The sequence below is a fragment of the Lepidochelys olivacea genome (genome assembly GCF_965140295.1).
Source record: "Lepidochelys olivacea isolate rLepOli2 genome assembly, chromosome: 2".
In the NCBI taxonomy this organism is placed as follows: domain Eukaryota; kingdom Metazoa; phylum Chordata; order Testudines; family Cheloniidae; genus Lepidochelys; species Lepidochelys olivacea.
Window position 1 is genome coordinate 263,147,081 of NC_140412.1, and position 21,238 is coordinate 263,168,318.

Sequence of the window (21,238 nt, forward strand, 5' to 3'; positions counted from 1 at the left end):
AGGACTCTTGTGTTTTTAAAGCCACCAGCTGCCTTCTCATTTCTGCTAAAGACCATATTGGTCTTGAAAGAGTCCAGGACAAAGCGCCAACTACCTGCAATGCCTATTGAAGGCAATGGGAGCTGCCGGGGCTCAGAAGCATGCAGGATTTTGGTCCTATTTGGATACCCCCATTCAGCCAGCAATACCCCTTAGGCAGAGCTCCCCCATGTAGATCGTTCACACTCCTGGCCAGGAACCATCTGCCTGGAGGGGGCAGTGTATGCAGCTGCTGCTGGCTGTAATGTAGGGCACATTAATGCTGCTGGTCAATGGAATTATGCGAGGGATGAATCCAGCCCATTTTGTTTACTCACCTATTGTATTTAAGGGCCAAATCCTGAGTGTTTTCCTGCAGTAGAACACAATGCATTTTCATGCCTTGCCCCATGCATTTTCAACCAAAGATGACCAAGCGATCCTGCTATACATGATACAAGTAAAACTGATGGACCCAGTTCTGATCTCATGCACACTAGGTTTGCCGTCGAAAGCAGAATCAGGCCCCATTGGTTTTGGTTATTCCTTTCTAGCCAGAGGGATGGCTTGAAATTCTCATCCCCCTACCCTGTACATAGATCTGGGCTAGAATCAGCTTTCCAAAAGCTCTTATAATTTTATCTGAATTACTGATGTTTTCCTATAGTCTTCCTTTCTAAGGACCCAGTTCTGGATCATTGAAGTCAATGAGAGCTTTCCCTGAACCATTTGAAATCAGTGCATGTCGGATTGGGACCAATGTGACGTTTGTTTTTTTGTTTGTTTTTGTTTTTTTGACATCTAAATTCTGTCTCTTTGCAAAGACTCCTCCATTTTTTCTACTGATGTTTCTTAGGATATGAGCCAAATACAACACTGCTGCTCGCTCAACAAACAGCCTTGATTCTACCACAGAAGATAACAATCAGATCCAGGTCTTGAAATATAGTGAAAATTCTTTTACTGTCCAGAGGTCTGGTGTAAAGTCAAATGGAAATTTCCAGTGCTACTATTTTTATACATAATAAGCCCTTTATAAACACAGACCCACCAGTCTTTAAAATCCTACTGGCTGCAAGACTCCTAATAATAATCATCATCTAGCACTTTCCATCAACAGAGCTTTACAAAGGAGGAGAGTGTTGTTATCCTCATTTTACAGATTGGGGAAACTGAGGCAAAGAGGCAAAACAGTTACCCATGTTTACAAAACAAGTCAGGGGCAGAGACGGGAGTAGAACCCATGTCTCCTGTCTCCCACACCACAAGTCTAGCTGTTGAATCCCAAAGTCTCTCAAAAGCCTTCTTGGTCAAATTGTGCATTTCCAGCCATGAACGTGAACCAACCTAAAAGGGTAGATTGTAAGCTCTTCGGGGCAGGGACCGCCTTTTTGTTCTGTGCTTATACAACACCTAGCCCAATGGAATTCCGATCCATGATTAGGGCTCCAAGGCACTCCACTAATACAAGTGTGCACAGGTAGGGGACAGAGCTCTGTTGTGAGTTACTGTGAAATGGTGCTTTATAAGGACTAAGCAGTGGTAATTACATAGTGCCTTTGTTGGACACAAGCGTAATTAAGCTGTAACTCAAGAAAATGCTATCACATTATCCTGTGATAAGAAAAGGAGGACTTGTGGCACCTTAGAGACTAACCAATTTATTTGAGCGTAAGCTTTCGTGAGCTACAGCTCACTTCATCGGATGCATTCAGTGGAAAATACAATGGGGAGATTTATATACACAGAGAACATGAAACAATGGGTGTTACCATACACACTGTAACCAGAGTGACCAGGTAAGGTGAGCTATTACCAGCAGGAGAGTGGGGGCGGGGCGGGGGAAACCTTTTGTAGTGATAATCAAGGTGGGCCATTTCTAGCAGTTGACAAGTATGTCTGAGGAACAGTGGGGGGGGTGGGGAGGGGATAAAAATGGGGAAATAGTTTTACTTTGTGTAATGACCCATCCACTCCCAGTCTCTATTCAAGCCTAAGTTAATTGTATCCAGTTTGCAAATTAATTCCAATTCAGCAGTCTCTCGCTGGAGTCTGTTTCTGAAGTTTTTTTGTTGAAGAATTGCCACTTTTAGGTCTGTAATCGCGTGACCAGAGAGATTGAAGTGTTCTCCAACTGGTTTTTGAATGTTATAATTCTTGACGTCTGATTTGTGTCCATTTATTCTTTTATGTAGAGACTGTCCGGTTTGACCAATGTACCTGGAAGAGGGGCATTGCTGGCACATGATGGCATATATCACATTGGTAGATGTGCAGGTGAACGAGCCCCTGATGGGGTGGTTGATGTGATTAGGCCAAATGATGGTGTCCCCTGAATAGATATGTGGACACAGTTGGCAACGGGCTTTGTTGCAAGGATAGGTTCCTGGGTTAGTGGTTCTGTTGTGTGGTGTGTGGTTGCTGGTGAGTATTTGCTTCAGGTTGGGGGGGTGTCTGTAAGCAAGGACTGGCCTGTCTCCCAAGATCTGTGAGAGTGATGGGTCGTCCTTCAGGATAGGTTGTAGATCCTTGATGATACGTTGGACAGGTTTTAGTTGGGGGCTGAAGGTGATGGCTAGTGGCGTTCTGTGTCTCCAAAGAGAGACTGCTGAATTGGGCTTAATTTGCAAACTGGATACCATTAATTTAGGCTTGAATAGAGACTGGGAGTGGGGGTCATTACACAAAGTAAAACTATTTCCCTATGTCCCGTCCACCCCTCCCCCCTCAGACGTTCTTGTCAACTGCTGGAAATGGCCCACCTTGATTATCACTACAAAAGTTCTCCCCTCTTCCCCCCCCCCCCCCCGCCCACTCTCCTGCTGGTAATAGCTCACCTTAAGTGATCACTCTGGTTACAGTGTGCATGGTAACACCCATTGTTTCATGTTCTCTATGTATATAAATCTCCCCACTGTATTTTCAACTGAATGTATCCGATGAAGTGAGCTGTAGCTCACGAAAGCTTATGCTCAAATAAATTTGTTAGTCTCTAAGGTGCCACAAGTCCTCCTGTTCTTTTTGCAGATACAGACTAACATGGCTGCTACTCTGAAAATTATCCTGTGACAATGCAGAAAGCAACTCATGCCACTTCTGGATTTCCTGAGTTGAACAACAAGAGCAAGAAGGAAAAACACCCCAAATTCATTACAAAATTTTTGTTTGCAGTGTTGTTGTAGCCATGTCAGTCCCAGGATATTAGAGGGACAAGGTGGGTGAGATAATATCTTTTATAGGGCCAACTTCTGTTGGTGGAAGAGACAAGCTTTTGAGTTTAAACAGAACTCTTGTTCTGGTCTGGTCCGGGAAGGGTACACAGATGTACTCCCCTAGAATATATGTTAACTACTTATGTGTAACAATCTGTTCCACCTTGTATTTAGCTGTAAAACTCTGAGTACCTTTCCCAGACCCAAAGAAGACCTCTGTTGAGCTTGAAAGCTTGTCTCTTCCACCAACAGAAGTTGGTCCAATAAAAGATATCACCTCACCCACCTTATCTCTCTTACATGATTTTTGTCTGCTCTTTAAACTCTAATGGTTAAAATTTTAAGGGCTCTTTAACACAGCATCTAGTTTGGGGTCAATTGTGGGCAAAATTACAAGCTCGGTTATTTGCAGGCATAAATTCCGCGTGTTCAGTCAACCTTTAATGGAGGGAGGGTAGGAAGAAACTTCCCTTCTGAGCAGGCTATGTTATAATTGACCACTTCAGGCTTTCTTGCATCTTCCTTCAAAGTACTTAGTGCTGCCCACTGGTGGTGACAGGATACCGAACTAGATGGAGCAGTGGTCTGATCCAGCTCATACTTAGACATTATTTACCTCTGCAATTCATTGCAAGCACAAAATTAGAGGCTACTTCAAAAATCGGGCCCCAGTTTGGATGGTCCAACCTCTTCAGTGACGTAGGCTGCATGCACAGTTGTGTGACACCTCCGCGGGCCACATACAGAAAGAAAATGGCGTCCTCCATGTGGTGTATCCTCGCACGCACCATACATGAGAGGTCACGCCGTGCGGAGGACACCATTTTGTGGCACGGGTCTCTGGCACGTGCCACATTTCACTGCGATGCTCCCTATATTCCAGGTAGCTGCCGCTGTGGGAGCAGATGCCTTGAGGACTGGAGTGAATTGTCCTGTGGGCTGGATGTGGCTGCTGGGCTGCCAGTGGGACTCTAGAGTATTGCCTTTTAGTTCACTGTTCATTAAATGGGATTCAGGCTTTCAGTCAACTGTGGTTTACCATCAAAAATATTCCTCGTGCCCTTCCTCAGTCAAATATACACCCTTCCTAGCAGGGCTGGCTCCAGGCACCAGCTTTCCAAGCAGGTGCTTGGGGTGGCAATTAAAATGGGGTGGCAGCAATTCGGTGGCAGGATTCAACCAGTATGGTTACAAGGTCAGACTGCAGAGCAAGGATTTAAGGAATTGATTCTGTTCTCTCTGAAGTCATTGGCAAACTTCCCATTAATGCCAGTGGAAACAGATTTGGGAGACTTAAACTCTTTTAAATGTTCATAAGCCAAATGGGTGTGTGTGTGTGAGAGAGGGGGGAGATTGCAAAGTAATTGAATTAATTAAGGAATAATGGTTTCTGACCACAGGCAATTAACCCTCTTATTTGATTCCTATAATAGTCAATGTAAACTTTTAACAAACTATTCAGTTATCAGCAAAAATTGAGCCCCGTGTATTTTAAAGCTCCTGCAAACCCTTAACTCCGTATGTAAATGTATGCGGGATTAGGGACTAATTTTGCATGTAGTAGCTTCTTTAATTCCCAGTGCAATACTTTTGCCTCCATCATGCTGGAAGAACCAGGCAAATTCATACATCCCAACAGCCATGTTATAATGCTATGAGTCCACCCACCTTTCCAGGCAAAATAGCTGTGAGTAATATAACCAGCCCAGGAGACAATGAGAAGAGACACTTGGAACATTTGATCTCCAGTTGTAATGCTCAGTTTAATTTGGGGGTGCTTTTTGCAACTGTTCAACCGAGGAAACTATACAGCTGCCAAATATAATTGCGAAGGCTTTAATCATAAGGTTGTTTCTTTAAATATTCCCTTTACATTTTCAAAGAACTTATAAGATAAAACCCAGTTTCCATCGTAGGATATGATCACATCAATTTAGCTTAACAAACAGGACAACAGTCTGAAAATGTCATGTACCATCTTCCAGTGATGCATGCTGTCAAAAAAGAAAAACAGTACGTATTTTCCATATAGGCACCTATGTATCTTCACTGTACAATATAAGAGCCTATGTAGTCCACTCACACTGGACAAAAAGAGTAAGGAACAATTCTGCACTGGTGGGTAGGAGGAATAGATTACATAGCTTCCCTACTATTGAACTCAGACTAGATCATCGAATGGTCCCTTCTGGATTTAAAATCTATGAATCGAAAATCAAATTCAGCCTACAAAATGCACACAGAGTAACTGTTTCATTCCTAGATAACTAAACACAGACTGGGGGTCAGATTTTACTCCTTTAGGGCCTGATCCAAACCCATTACAATCAATGGGAATCTTTTCACCAACTTCAATGGACTTTGGATCAAGCCCTTATGTGGGTGAAAAAGTAACTGAGAGCAAGGGCTGACTTGAGGGTTCAGATTCTCCTCTCGTTTACACCAGTGCAGGCTACACTGTGGGGTCATACAGTGTAACCAAGAAGAGAATTTGGAACTAAAGGGGAACTCTTAAAATAGATGCTAAAATAAGTGAAATAAGACAAATGTTTCTGCTAGCCAGAGTTCTCTCCTGATTTTCCAAGCCAATCTTTTCACCCTCTTGCTCTTTTCCCGTACACAAAGCATTGTACAGTCGTTTAAACTGAAGGGAAAGTGCTATGGAAAAGCTACTCACGGAGACATTGTGTTTCTTGCTGAGGGCTCTCCCAGCAACCAAGGATCAGAAAGTTTCCTGCTATCCGTGTCCTTTTCCTTTCCTTAGACAAACGTACTGACGTCTCCCCAAACCTATACCCTGCCAGTTTGGAAGGAGACTTTATGGTAAGTATTTAAACATCCTGTCGGTCTCCGCCTCTCTGACAGCTAAGCGCCCATCCCCCGAGAATCCTGCCTGTACAAGTCAGGAAAACAGCTAAAAGCAATGTCCTATTTTCCCTCCTCCCCCTTCTCTGATATCTATAGGAAGGTCTCGGAACAAAGACTGAATAGAGCATGTAGGAATGAATTCCAGTGTCCTCATTCACAAGGGACTCCAACGGTGCGAGGAGGTGGAACATGCTACACAAGCAGGAGTAAAAACATTTTAAAAAATCCATTGCCCAGTGCTTTCCTCGGGATACTGCCTGGAATTTTGCTGTGTTTTTCTTAAGCAAGTTAATTGCATAAGTTCATGGCATCAGTACCAGATTTGTGAGATAGAAAGCATGACTAATAAGGAACATATGGAAAACATATGTCGATGAAAGATCCATGTGTGGAAAACAAAAAGACACCTTAATAAGAAAAAACCATTTCAGGCCATTCTGCACTGTGCTAATGACTTAGGCTTCCTCTGAAGTGAGCACTGCATTTGTCTAAAAGCTCACGCTGTTTGAGATCTCAGTATTCAAGCAGAATGCAGACTTTTTCCATTCCCTTTGTAGGCAGTACCAAGGATTCTAGGAGACTTTGAAAACTATGCCTGGCTTCTTGGCTTATTCTCAGAAGTGGGTGGGTGGGGGGAAGGTGGGAAATCAGAGTTTATATGAAATCTAACGCAAAGCTCCAAATTAAAAAGAAACCAAGCACTGAAATCCATCATACTGCCCATCTCAGGGCTACATCCTTTCCCCACTGAAGTCAATGGGACTTTTGCCATTTTGTCTTCAATGGGATCAGGATTTGGTTTCACTATAGTAGCTAAGAATAGACGGAAAGGTAAGGCAGAAAGTTTGCATAGAAGGAGTACTTGTGGCACCTTAGAGACTAACCAATTTATTTGAGCATAAGCTTTCGTGAGCTACAGCTCACTTTATCGGATGCATCCGATGAAGTGAGCTGTAGCTCACGAAAGCTTATGCTCAGATAAATTGGTTAGTCTCTAAGGTGCCACAAGTACTCCTTTTCTTTTTGCAAATACAGACTAACACGGCTGCTACTCTGAAACGTTGCATAGAAGGTAATTCCTGTGCAGAAGACAGGAAGCAACAGTGAGAGTCAACAAAGAATTAGAGAGGGGAAAAGACACTCCAAAATGCAATGCTAGCCAGAGAGGGAGATAAGTAACTATGGGTACGACACAGCTTTGTAAATCCAAGTCTGTGAGATCCAGGCTTGTGGACTCAGTGTTTCCAAGCCTGTGCTTGAGTGTCCACACTGCAACATTACAAATCCCCCAAAGAGATATGAAGGTTCCATTTATGTTAACACATTCTTTAAAAGTAAGAGCACCTTTTGGAACAGTTCAAGGAGATGGCATAGTGGTTTCAACTGATAATATTAACAGTATAATGCACTGTCTAGCATAAATGTGCACCACCATCCTCTACTGGATGGTGTTGGAAATTATTGTCTGTTTGTCATAAGCCCTCTACTGCTACCAGGGATTCTCCTTTAGCTCTTCTCAGCACCTGTGGTTTTGCAGCGGGAGGATGCAAAGTCTTACAGCATCTTATTGTGATTTTCATGCAGAAGGTCTCAGAGTCTTTACAGTTAAAATAATATACACACTACACACAGGGATCATTTAACCCATCTCTCAAATGCAGCCATCTCCAGGGACACAAAGTGAAAAAGAACTCTATATCCAATTGACAATACAGGGGAAATGTGAGGTGCATGAATGTAAATATGACCAGGCCACTGGGGTAAACACACTTAAGTTTGAGAAAAAGTCCATGGGATCTTTCATGATCATAAGTAGTCATGGCCTTGGGTTTAGGTCTCATCTGGAAGGCAGCACCCCTAGAAGCACATTGTCCCGAAGCATCGTGCTGGGGTATTGGGTCAGTTTCAGAAGGAAGTGGGCCACATACTGAGTCAACCCCCCAAAGCACCTCACGGCTCCTTGGATCACTCATCCAAGTACTTATCAGGCCAGCCGTGCTTAGCTAATGAAACCTAACTGGTGCACAGACCAAGGCTGTAATGGCTACCAGAATCCAGTCTGGATCCCAAAAGAGCCCATGGTCTTGTCTGCAGTTACCTGAATACAGGAGTCTGTGGGCTGATAAATGCTGCAAATCATTGGTGATATGGCCAGTGGTGCCCCCAATAGCTAAGTTGCCAGGGAACAGAAATGAAACAGGCCTAAGCGGCTAGAACAGAACGCTGCTTTGATTCGACAGCCACCGCACTCTTTCTTACAGAGGCAGAAGTGGGGCTACATTCTTTGTACTGAATAGCAATGCTTCAAACAATATAATGACCCCTCATGTCTCAACAGGCTCCAAATGGAACCTTTTGTGACAGATCTGACATGCCTGGATAGGAGCTCAGCTGAAAGCAAGAACACGAACAACACGACAAACCCACTTTGCAACATGCCTACAGCCAAATTCTGCCCTTGAGTGCACATGCCTGGTTCCCAATGAAGGCAACATGGGCACCAGCAGAGTGAACTCCCCCCTGCCCTGGGATGACTTGTGTGTGTGTGTGTGGACGCGTTTGGCCTGTTATTATGTTTGCTCAGACTGTTGCTGACTTAGCCGTTTCATGGTTATTATATGTTTTGATTGACCACCTCCCAGCGCATCTTGCTTCGATTTCCTTGTGTTTGGGGATTGTGCATCAGACCGTAACATGTCCCCACTGCTCTCCGAATGAGCCTCAGTCCTGAGCTGGAGGGACCAGCTCTAGGGATGAGATGGGAGTTCAGTCCTTGGCCCACATCTTCTGGCAATGTGCTGAGCATTGGTAATAATGGTGGCGTTGTGGTACAGTTATAATGGGACACCTATCCACTGGCAGCTGAACAGAAACCCCAAACTCATTTCACACAGACCATCCAATATCTCTCTTCATTTAGTGCTTTGAGATCCTCAGATGAAAGGTATGATTGGCATGCTCCCACTTCCACTAAAGACAATGGCAAAGTGGCCATTAACTCCACTGGGGGCAAGACCCGAGCTGTACACAAGCAAAAAGTATTATTAGTTATTTATTAATAGCCACCAGCTGAGTATGACTTCCAGTCACTACAGATCCTGTTGGAGTTGAAGCAGTGACCTCGAGATAAAAGGCCTAATAGCCTGGCACCAGTCTCCTGTCTTTTCACCAGACTAATAGTGCTCCATCAATTTATACTAAGGGTATGTCTACACTAGGAAATTAGGCCACTTTTATAAAAGTCGATTTTTAGAAACCCATTTTATACAGTCGATTGCGTATGTCCACACTAAGCGCATTAAGTCGGTGGAGTGTGTCCTCACTACCGTGACTAGCATCGACTTACAGAGCGGTGCACTGTAGGTAGCTATCCCACAGTTCCCACAGTCGCCGCTGCCCACTGGAATTCTGGGTTAAGCTCACAATACCTGATGGGGCAAAAACATTGTCACGGGTGGTTTTGGGTACATGTCGTCAGGCCCCCCTCCCTCCCTCCTTCTGTGAAAGGAACGGCAGACAATCGTTTCACGCATTTTTTCCTGGGTTAGCCGTGCAGATACCATACCACGGCAAGCATGGAGCCCGCTCAGCTCACTGTATGTCTCCTGGGTGCTGCTGGCAGATGTGGTACTGCATTGCTACATAGCAGCAGCTCCTTGCCTTCGCAGCAGACGGTGCAGTGGGACTGATAGCCGTTGTACGTCTCCTGGGTGCTCCTGGCAGACCTCGGTGAGGTCGATCGGAGCGCCTGGACAGACATGGCTATCCTCTTCTTAGATCACCAAATGGGAGCCAGAGACTCCAGGTCATTCTCTTCTTCAAGTTTCATCTCATGGAGATTCAGTCCTGCCTGGAATATCATACGAGCTGGAGGCTTCTGCCTCAGGCTGCTCTCTCAGCCAGCAGCACCGCGCGGTCGCACCTACCCCAGCCTACCCCTTGCTCCCATGGCTCATGAAGCCTGGACAGTAGCAAGGAGCAGTTCAGCTATAGGCTGAGCAAGTGCAGAATGGTGGTAGAATGTGCCTTTGGATGTTTAAAAGCCCGCTGGTGCTGCTTGCTGACTATGTCAGACCTCAGAGCAACCAACATTCCCATTGTTATTGCTGCTTGCTGTGTGCTCCATAAGATCTGTGAGAATAAGGAGGAGTTGTTTATGGTGGGGTGCGAGGTTGAGGCAAATCGCCTGGTGTCCGATTTTGAGCAGCCAGACACCAGGGCAATTAGAAGAGCACAGCAAGGTGTGCTGTGCATCAGAGAGGCTTTGAAAGCCAGTTTCATGACTGACCAGGCTTTGGTGTGACAATTGTGTGTGTTTCTCCTTGATCCAAACCCACCCCCTTTGATTATTTTAATTCCCTGTAAGCCAACCACCCTCCCCTCTTCGAAATAAAGTAACTATTGTTTTGAAACCATGCATTCTTTCTTTATTAATTAAAAAAAAATGAGATAATGGACAAGGAAGTCCGGATGGGGTTGGGGAGGAGGAAAGGACAAGGCCACATTGCTTACTGAAGCCACACTAAAAATCAAACTCTTTGAATGACAGCCTTCTGTCATTTGGGCCATCCTCTGGAGTGGAGTGGCTGGGTGCCTGGAGCCTCCTGCCCCACATTCTTGGGCCTCTGGGTGAGGAGGCTATGGAACATGGGGAGGAGGGTAGGCAGTTTGTGGTGGGGCAGTGCCCCACCCCTATGTCAGATTGGGCTACAACAGGCCAGAGCGGCTGCACAAGGCGGAAGCCAATCAGGGAGGGCCTGTTAGAGAGCCAATCAGGGGCAGTATTACAGCCAGCCAATCAGGGCTAGGCTAGGCCCTATATAAAGGCTGCCCAGGAAGGGTGCAGGTAGTCTCTCCTAGGCCTTTAGTGTTTGAAGGTCTGTCTCCTGCTGGAGGAAACTAGCGGGCTGGGCTGGGCTGCGAAAAAGGACCCAGCTGGTGCAAAGGGGCTGTAGGGGAAATGGCCCAGGGAGAGAGATGGACAAAGGGAGAGAAGGAGGGCAGGCAGGAAGGCTGCTGCCAAAGGGTCCCTGGGTCGGGATCCAAAGTAAAGGGTGGGCCTTGGCCGCCCCTTGCACTTCCACCTGGCCGTTAGGAGTGGCCATCACGGACTGCACCAGACCCCTGCCAAAAGGGGTTAGACTTTGGGGATGTGATTGGCCATTGTGGCTGGGGTGAAGAGAAGGACTACTGATAACACCAAGCCCCTGGAAGTAGGTGAGTCCAGAGTAGTGGGCACTGCCGGAGGGCAGTATCCTGAAGAGGGTGCTGGGAGCAACGCGGGTCGAGACGCCAATCTAGGGTGAGAGACGGATGGGACACCACCGGCAGAGGGCGCTCTGCATGAACTGAGCTAATTCCCGGAGTCAACAGCAGGAGTGAGTGAGTCCCAACCCCGTCACACTGAATGCAGCGGGGGTCTGTGCTCTTGTTGGCTTTCCTGAAGCTCCAACAGATGCTTCATCATGTTCGTTTGCTCCCCCATTAGCCTCAGCATCGCGTCCTGCCTCCGCTCTTAACACTCACTTAATTCTTTCCTGGCCTCTGCCACTGAATGCCTCCATGCATTAAGCTGTGCCCTATCAGTGCAGGAGGACTGCATGAGCTCGGAAAACATGTCATCGTGAGTGTGGTTTTTTCGACTTCTAATCTGCGATAACCTCAGGGACGGAGATGATGGGGGGGAGCGTAGAAACATTCAACGTGCTACGATTCGGTGGGGACTGCATGGTCCCCTGTGCTGCTGAGTTCGCCAGGCTGACCAAACAGGAAATGAAATTCAAAAGTTCCCGGGGGTTTTCCTGTGTACCTGGCTAGTGCATCGGAGTTCAAAGTGCTGTCCAGAGTGGTCACAATGAAGCACTCTGGGATAGCTCCTGGAGGCCAATACCATCGATTTGCGTCTGCACTACCCCATATTCGACCCAGCAAGGTCGGTTTTAGCACTACTCCCCTTGCTGGGGAGGAGTATAGAAGTCAATTTTTAGAGCCCTTTAAGTTGACGGAAAGGGGTTGGTTGTGTAGACACGTTCACTTTAAAATCAACCTAACGCAGCTAAATTTGACCTAACCCTGTAGTGTAGACCAGGGCTTAGTCTTTCTGTGCAGTATGTGTTGCCATTTACATCTGTGCAAATTGAGTGCAAGATAGGTGTAAAAGAAATCAAAATGACAGTGTTTTATAGCCATTTTGTAGTCACATGGCACAAGAATACATGACTACCCAAGGTGCAAGGCAATGGGAAAATCAAGTCATTATGCTTTCGCTCGATTCATATCACCAAAAGCAACAGGTCTTATGGATACCACTGATTTTCTGCTTATATCCAGAGATAAGAACTGAGAATGCCAGAAATATGCATACTGCTGTAAACAGTTTGTGTCGTCTTTCGTTCACGGCAGAAAGTAAAGACAAAACAATGCAGACCTGACGCCACAAGGCTTCGCTTTTCTAGCCATGAATAAAATACACAAAGACCGAAACAATAATAGGCACCTTTTGTCTGTTCAATTCTTCCATGTTCTGGGCTGCAATTAAAGCTTGGAATTAAATAAAAAGGAAAAATAAAAAAGGGACAATGAATGTACTGAAAGAGTGGCTGTCATCTGTCCATCCATCCCACCACTGTATTTCTAAAGCACCAATCTATAGGTATTTATTTTAGGGTATGTCTTCTATGGGGAAAAAAACAAAGGTGTGTTCTTAGCATGGGTTAGCTAACTCGGGTTAAAATAGCAGTGAAGACACGGCAACTCGGCTTTTAACTCGGGCTGGCAGCTAGAGTTCAACCCTGGTCTGCCTTGGGCTTTAACTCAAGTTGCTAACACAAGTTACAGGTTGAGTTGCCATGTCTTCACTGCTATTTTAACCCATGTTAAGAACACACTTTCTTGCTTGGCAATGAAGAAATACCTTTAGATAACTAAGCACCTTACCTGCTATGGATAACACATAAAAATGGCCATATTGGGTCAGACCAGTGGCTCACCTAGCCAAGTATCCTGTTTTCTGACAGTGGCCAGCGCCAGAGGGAATGAACAGAACAGGGCAACGATTGAATGATCCATCCTCTGTCATCCAGTCCCAGCTTCTGGGAGTCAGAGGTTTAGAGACACCCAGAGCATGGGGTCAAATCCCTGACTATCTTGGCTAATAGCCATTGGTGGACCTATCCTCCATGAATTTATCCAGTTCTTTATTGAGCCCTTTTATACGTTTGGCTTTCACAACATCCCCTGGCAATGAGTTTCACAGGTTGACTGTGCATTGTATGAAGAACTATTTCCTTACATTTGTTTTAAATTTGCTGCCTATTAATTTAATTGGGTGATCCCTGGTCCGTGCGTTATGTGAAGGGGTAAATAACGCTTCCCTATTCACTTTCTCCACACCATTCATGATTTTGTAGTCCTCTATAGATTCCAATTAAACACTAATAGTAATTCAATTACTATTCGCTATGGGAGAAGAATAAAACTAATTCTCTGTCCTGGTATTATGCTAGAGGTCAGAATAATGATCATAATAATCCACTCTGGCCTGAAAATCTATGAATCTCTATATCACGTAGCTCACATTAGAAAAATATATTAATTTTTATAATCTTCTTCTGGATTTTCATTCATTCCAGTTACATGTGTTAAGGACCCTTTCATCAAATCTTCACTCAAATAACAATCCTACTTATCAAATGAAAGCCCATGAAATTTCACCTGTTTCGGGGGGAGGGGGGGAAATTGGATCAGTTTCACAAAATCAAAATGAAATATGAAAAACTCGTGTGAAGGTTTGTTTTAATTTAATTTTGACCAAGGCTTAGGTGACAATGGAATTTTATGGCAGTGGAACAGGTATTCTTGAATTCAAACAGTTGAGACAAATGGAAAAAATTGCCTAAGATTAGAAATTTCCCTACAGGGATTTTATTCTATCACTGGCCTTTACAGGTATGTCTACACTAACCCCAACTTCTGACTCAGGTTTCAGCCCAAGCTTCCCTTCTGTCCATACACACAGCCTGACTCAGGTCAGCAAGCACTCAGGACCCAAGCTCTAGCACCCTGCTAGGGGGATGGATAAGAGCCCAAGTCCCACTGTGAGTCAAGCCCCGCCATTCTGCAGCCTGGATGAAGGGCATTTTATCTGCCTGGAGAGAGAGTCAAGAGAAACTGGTGTTTTTATCGTAACATGCTCTTTGGAAGACTCCCTTGGCAGAGCAAATGTTCTGCACAGAGGCGACTACTGTCCCTTCCAGGTGCAAAAAGAGGCTAATATTCTGAGGTGTATTAATAGGGGTGTCATATGTAAGATGGGAGGTAATTGTCCTGCTCTACTCAACCCTCGTGAGGCCTCGGCTGCAGTACTGTGTCCAGTTCTGGGTGTCACACTTTAGGGAAGATGTGGACAAATTGGAGAGAGTCCAGAGGAGAGCAACAAAAATGATCAAAGGTTTAGAAAACTTGACCTATGAGGAAAGATTTTTTTTTTTATAAAAAGGACATTTTAATCTAGAGAAAAGGAGACTGAGCAAATATGTAAAGGGCTGTTATAATGAGGGCTTGGGTTCAATTGTTCTCCATGTCCAGTGATGGTAGTATAACACCAACAGATCCTGGCGGGATCGAACCGGGGACGTCTGGAGCTTAGTGCGTGAGCCTCTACTGCATGGGCTAAAAGCCAACAGCCTGTTAGCTAAGGCTGTACAGCAGACTCATTTTCTCTCTCTCTCTCTCAGTGGTCTCAGTCCCACTAGATGGGACAGAACCCCACACCCAGAAGGTGTGTGGGTTACAAGTAGGACAAGAAGTAATTGGATTAATCTGCAGCAAGGAAGATTGAGGTTGGATATTAGGAAAAACTTTCTAACTCTAAGGGTAGCTAAGATCCAGAACAGGCTTCCAAGACAGATTGTGGAATCCCTGTCATTGGAGGTTTTTAAGGACACTTGGTCCTAGGGGCTGGATATAATGACTTCTTGAGGTCCCTTCCAACCCTACGTTTCTATGATTCTGTGGTGTACAGTGCCTAGCACAATGACGCCTCGAGGAACTCCCGGAATAGACACAGTAATAATGATATCACAGCACTGACTCATTGTACATGGTGAACATAAATAAATCAAGCACATATTGAGCTAGTCGGACTTCAGCCATAGTCTTGTAAATTTCATGTCCCTCTTTGAAACTGCGGACATGCAGTGCCTTAGTTGAACTCAGGAAACCACAGCTGTTTCTTGGAGGCATTGCTGTTCCAAAAATGGCTTTTCAACAGAGATTTTCTTCGGATGTAAACATGTGCTTTAGGGAACTGCAGTATCTTCCTGAAATACTTCCTACTTTTTCTGAACTCATCTCTTCCTGGCAGTATCCTTATTGTTTCAAGAACTGCTTCTCATGCAAACACAAAGGGGTGTGCATGATTCATAGAGTTTAAGGCCAAAAGGGACTATCGCCAGGGTGGGCAAACTACGGCCCATGGGCCATATCCAGCCCGTCAGACCATTTAATCTGGCCCTCAGCTCCAGCTGGGGAGCGGGGTTGGGGGTTTGCCCCACTCCGGCGCTCCAGCCAGGGAGTGGGGTTGGGGGCTTGCCCCGCTCCGCTTGGCTCCCAGGAAGCAGCCGGCATGACCCCCCTCCAGCTCCTGCGTAGTACATGGAGGAGTTGCCAGGCAGCTCTGCGCACTGTCCCGTCTGCAGGCGCCACCCCCAAAGCTCCCATTGGCTGCAGTTCCTGGCCAATGGGAGCTGCAGGGGTGGCGCCTGCGGACGGGACAGTGCGCAGAGCTGCCTGGCTGAGCCTTGGAGCCGGAGGGGGGACATGCTTCCAGAAGCTGCTTGCGGTAAGCACTGCCTGGAGCCGGCACCCCTGATCCTGCCCCCCCATGCCCCAATCCCCTGCCACATTCCTGATCCCCCTCCCACCCTCCGAACCCCTCGATCCCAGCCCAAAGCCCCCTCTTGTACCCCAAACCCTCATCCCCAGCCCCACCCCAGAGCCCTCACTGCCCCCCACACCCCAACCCAGAGCCCCCTCCCACACGATGAACTCCTCATTTCTGCCCCCACCCCAAGAGCCTGCACCCCCAGCCGGAGCCCTCACCCCCTCCCGCACTCCTACCCCCAATTTTGTGAGCATTCATGGCCCGCCATACAATTTCCATACCCCGACGTGCCCCTCAGGCCAAAAAGTTTACCCACTGCTGGACTAACAGGTCTTCTAGTCTGACCTCTTGCATATGACAGGCCATAGAATTTCACCCTGTTACATTTGCATTGAGCCCAATAGCTTGTGTTTGGTATCTTCCAGAGAGGCATCCAGTCTTGTTGGGAAGACATCAAGAGATGGAACATCCACCACTTCCCTTGGTAGTTTCTTCCAGTGGTTAACAATCTGTGCCTAATTTCTCCTTTGAATTTGTCTATCTTTAATTTCCAGCCATTGGTTCTTGTTCTGCCTTGTTTGCTAGATTAAAAAACCCTTTAGTATCCAGTACTTTCTCTTTGGAGGTACTCATACACTAATCAATTCTACTCTTGATCTTCTGATTCATAAGATAGACTGAGCTCCTTAAATCTCTCATTGTAAGACTTTTTTGTGGGTCCTGTATTTCCAGTTTTTAAATATCCTTTAGAAAATGCGGACATCAGAACTGTACACAGTATCCTAGTATTGGTCTGTCCAACGCCACACACACAGGCAAAATCACTACCCTGCCCCTACTCACTACTCCCTTCCTTATACATCCAAGCATAGGTGCTGGAACTAGGGCTGCTGCTGCATCCCCTGGCTTGAAGTGGTTTCCATCATATGCAGGGTTTACAGTTTGGTTCAATGGCTCTCAGCCCCCCCCACTATACAAATTGTTCCAGCGTCCCTGCATCCAAGGGTTACATTAGCTTTTTGCCACAGCATGGTTCTGGGAACTTATATTCAGTTGCTTGTCTACTCTGACCCATAAGTCCTTTTCAGAGTCCCTGCTTTCCAGGATACAGGCCCCCATTCTGTAGGTCTGGCCTGCAGTCCTCATTCCTAGATGGATGAAACTTGCATTAGGTTTTATTAAAATGCAGTTTGGCCCATCTTGCCAACTGATCCAGATCGCTCTCTGTGCGATTGCCCTGTCCTCATTATTTACCACTCTGCCAACCTTTATGTCGTTCTCAACTTTTGCCATCAGTTGTTTTATCTTTACTTCCATCTGGCTGGTGACAATGTTGAATAGTATCGGGCATAGCACCAGACCCTGTGGAACCGCACTAGAAACACCCCACTAAGGGATAATTCCACATGGACAACTACTTTTTGAGACTGGCAGTTAGTTTTAAACCATTTAACATGTGGTCTGTTGATACTGTACCGTGCTACTTTTTAATCAGAATGTCATGCGGTACTAAAGTCAAACGCCTTACAAAAGCCTAAATATATTACTTCCATGCAGTTACCTTTGTCAACCAAACTTGTAATCTCATCAGATCTCATGATCTCGTTTACATGTATCTATTAATGATTGCATGCAGAGAGGGAGGGGGAAATATGTTGTGGCAACATAATAAAGAAAAGGTTTTCGTTTGCTGCATAAGATTTGGAGGAGGTTTTGTATTAAGGACTTCTCGGAATGCAGGCCATGGCAACATATGCTCAGTGATGTGTAAGGTGGTAGCCTACAGAGTCTAACTGAATCAGAGCTGGTATGACTTACCTGTCCGGAGGAGAGATGGGTAGTGGAAAAAGCAACTAATAAGTGGTTGGAAAAGAGGCATATGTTAAATTAGGCAACTCCTCCCTCCCCCACTAAGGCCATGTCTACACGTTCAGCGTGTCTGGTGAAGACGCTCGATGCCGACAGGAGAGAGCTCTCCGATCGGTATAATAAAACCACCGCCGCCACCAGCAGAAGCTATGACAGCTCTCCCACCGCCATAGCGGTATGCACACGAGCACTTAGGTCGCTGACACTTATGTCGCTCAGGGCGGTGGTTTATTCACAACCCATAGCAACATAAGCTGTAGTGTAGACATGGCCTAACGTACAACTTCTTCTGGCCCCCTGATGTGTCAATTACACCAGTTTAAACCACCACAGACCGATTCATTGATGTCTATTTTACACCGCCTCCCATGTCACCTCTGAATCTGGCTCTATGGGCCAGGCTCTCAGTCGGTATCAATCAGTGCACCTCCACTGACTTCAATGAAGTGATGCTGATTTACACCAGCTGAGGATCTGGCCCATTTCTGTCCCTACACCAAGGTAACTCTCTGGTTGATTTTATTTCACTTCCTTCTGTTGGCAACTGCCATTGTAATAAGTTGTCATGATTTTTACATTAGTATGTAGTTCACCTACAAAAATTTGCACTGGAGTTAAACTTGGCAAGCAAAGCCTCCAGCAGGAATGTTTGGAACTTGGCAGGGGAAAATAAAGAAGTGGCGCAGACAAGATCCTGGATTTTAAAAGGAACTTGATGTGCTCTCTGAACGCTGCCTCGGGACAAAGCTATTTAGACAGAGCAAGATACCATCTTGCTGTTACCTAACTGGCCTCCACTGGGCCCTGTTGCTGGGACAAGTTTTCTTGCATTTGCCAGTTTGCCACATAAGCTTAAAATGTTCACTCGCTACCCTTGTGAACAACCAGAAAGGGCGCCTAGTCATACAGGTGTAAATGCAGAGTAATTCCCACTGACTTCCATAGATTTAGACTAGTGTGTACGAGATCAGAATCAGGCCCAGGTTGTTTAAGCAAAGCGAAGTTTTAGTCTGGGTTAGGCTCTGCCATGTGGACAATTTTATTGGCACCGGTGATCACAATTCCTTGCTATAAAATATAAATACTGTGTTATCATGAAGAGGATCATCCAGACACCACTATAAGCAGCAATCGCGTTTGTGAAGAGGGTTATACATTGCATTGGCACTCGGTGCTTAATAGACAGTGCTGCAACCAATTCTGGAGCAGACTAGTGTGTGCAGATGTTGCTAAAGCAGCTAACTGACACAAAATTAGGTCAGATTCTTGCTCCCTGTGCAGGTGGGAAGGCACTATGCCACTGGAATTGGTACAGTTCTGCCGCCCGGGGCAGGAGGGCAGGCTGCAGAGTGTGTCCAGGGAAAAGGATTTGACTCCCTGGTGTAGCTCTGTGTAGCTGTGGAGTTTAGCAGGCGCGGACGGGGGTGAGCATGTTTCCGGGGTAGTGACAGCAAGTGCTAATGCAGACAAGGTGCCGGCAGCCCCTGGGTGTAGTGAGCACTGAGTAGACCTGCTCTGAGCAGGGCTAGATGACGTGATGGTTAAAACACCAGTGGCTGCCTCTAGCCCCGGCTCCCTAGCACTCCCAGCAGTGAAGCTGCACCAGTGATAGCAACGGTGGGAAATATTGGACAAAAAGCCTAGTGTAGAGACAGTAACGTCGCCCAAATTCAGGGTAACCCCTGCATATCTTAGCTCCATCCTAAGCCTATCCTTGGGATGACAATCATGATCCCACCCCATCTTGATGGCAGGCTTCTTCGGGGTTCCCAGCTTCAGAAAAGGGGAGCCTTTTTAATCTATGACAGTGGAAAGGAACTTTTCTGCCTTAGCAGTGGTTGCCTTCCCTTCCCAAGGGCCTGGAACTTCACTTGTATAACTGGGCCTTGTGCTGTCAAATCCAATGTGAAAGTCTCCTGCAAGAGTCGTTAAGACCCAGATTCTCTACTTACTTTCTGCCACTTTGTGCCAGTCATGCAGTGCAAAGGGGCCAGGAACAGTTGGATCTGGCCAGCTGACTTGGGGTAGTTTGCGGAGCCAACACAACTTGCCTCTGACACTCCTCAGACCCAGACCTGGCAAAATTGGTGTGCTGGGGGCAGGAAGGGGTGTGGCTGGAGTGCAGTGTGTTAGCTCCCAGCTGGGAAAAGGTCCTTTGGGGACAACCACCAGCTGGTGCAAATCAGAGCAGCCCCTTATATTGCGAAAGAACATTTTAAAGAGAGTTCAACAACTAGGAACACTTTGCAGGGCAATTAAACAACTTGGAAGCATTCATAGGTCTCCTCCACAGGAGACTCCAGTCATGGCTAACGCAGCAGTATAGCAAGATGTTTTCCATCCCAGCCAATATCCTGCTGGTGTTTACAGGCCCCTTGGAAGGTGCTGAGAGCTGTTAACTCCCATTGACCTCCTATCAACCTCCTCAATGCAAGTGCAGGGCACTCAGCACCATCCAGGAGGTGGTTGCAACTCACAGGATCAGCCCCTTAGGCCCAGACTGTGCAAGTGGCTCTGTGCAGCAGTCCCCTGAAGTCATTGGGGCTCAGTAGTGGGTGCAGGAGTCTGCCCCATTGCAGGACTGGGGCCTCAGTCATTTATTTTGCCAGTGATTTGGGTATTTCTGAGGAGCACTATCCTGCAGCCTTCAAACTCATGTCAATCCCAGTGAGATCAATTGCTGCTATGGCTGTAGGATCAGCTGCCAATGTAACCCACACACCTTCTGGGTGTGGTGTTCTATCCCATTTAGTGGCACCAAGACCACTTAGAGAGAGAGAGATAAAATGAGTCTGCTCTACAGCCTTTGCTAAGAGGCAGTTGGCTTTTAGCTAATGCAGTAGAGGCTCATGCAATAAGCTTCAGAAGTCCCAGGTTCGATCCTGCCCTCCGACGACCGGGGTCTGTCCGTGTTACACTAAGACTCTGGAGTTCAAGGTATTGTCTATGGAACAAAAATCCCTACCAAGGGATAATGAACCAAAACACTTTACAAGTATTTTGTCTGGCACACAGCTAAACATATATTGTAGGAGAAGCTCAGAAGCCTCCCTGGATAAACAATAATTAGCTATGGTGCATTAAGCTGTCAGGAAGATTTTATACACAGAAGTCTTCTCCCAGCAGGACATACACAATCTGAGGGAGGGTCTATAGGGTTCATGCTGTGGAATTAAAAGAACAGAACCCCAAAGCACCAGCAGCATGGCTCCACCGACGCCCGCCCCACCAGCCACATGACCCCACCTGTGCCAGCAGCTGGATGAGTGGAGGGGGTGCATGGGGATTATAGAATCATAGAATATCAGGGTTGGAAGGGATCTCAGGAGGTCATCTAGTCCAACCCCCTGCTCAAAGCAGGACCAATCCCCAACTAAATCGGGGATGG

At 46.3% G+C, this 21,238-nt stretch overlaps 1 protein-coding gene across 6 annotated transcripts in view; it reads right to left on the reverse strand.

Annotated features, from left to right (window-relative positions):
• The window catches only part of GJC2 (gap junction protein gamma 2), a 111,144-nt gene that overhangs the window by 18,595 nt on the left and 71,311 nt on the right, over positions 1-21,238 (reverse strand). The window contains exon 1 of one of the 6 annotated variants that reach the window (XM_084621468.1): positions 5,908-6,100. The exons of the other annotated variants lie outside the window; for them this stretch is intronic. The gene's annotated coding sequence lies outside the window, so the exon portion shown is untranslated. Of the gene's footprint in view, positions 1-5,907; positions 6,101-21,238 lie in introns of those variants that run through there. 6 annotated transcript variants of the gene reach the window in all.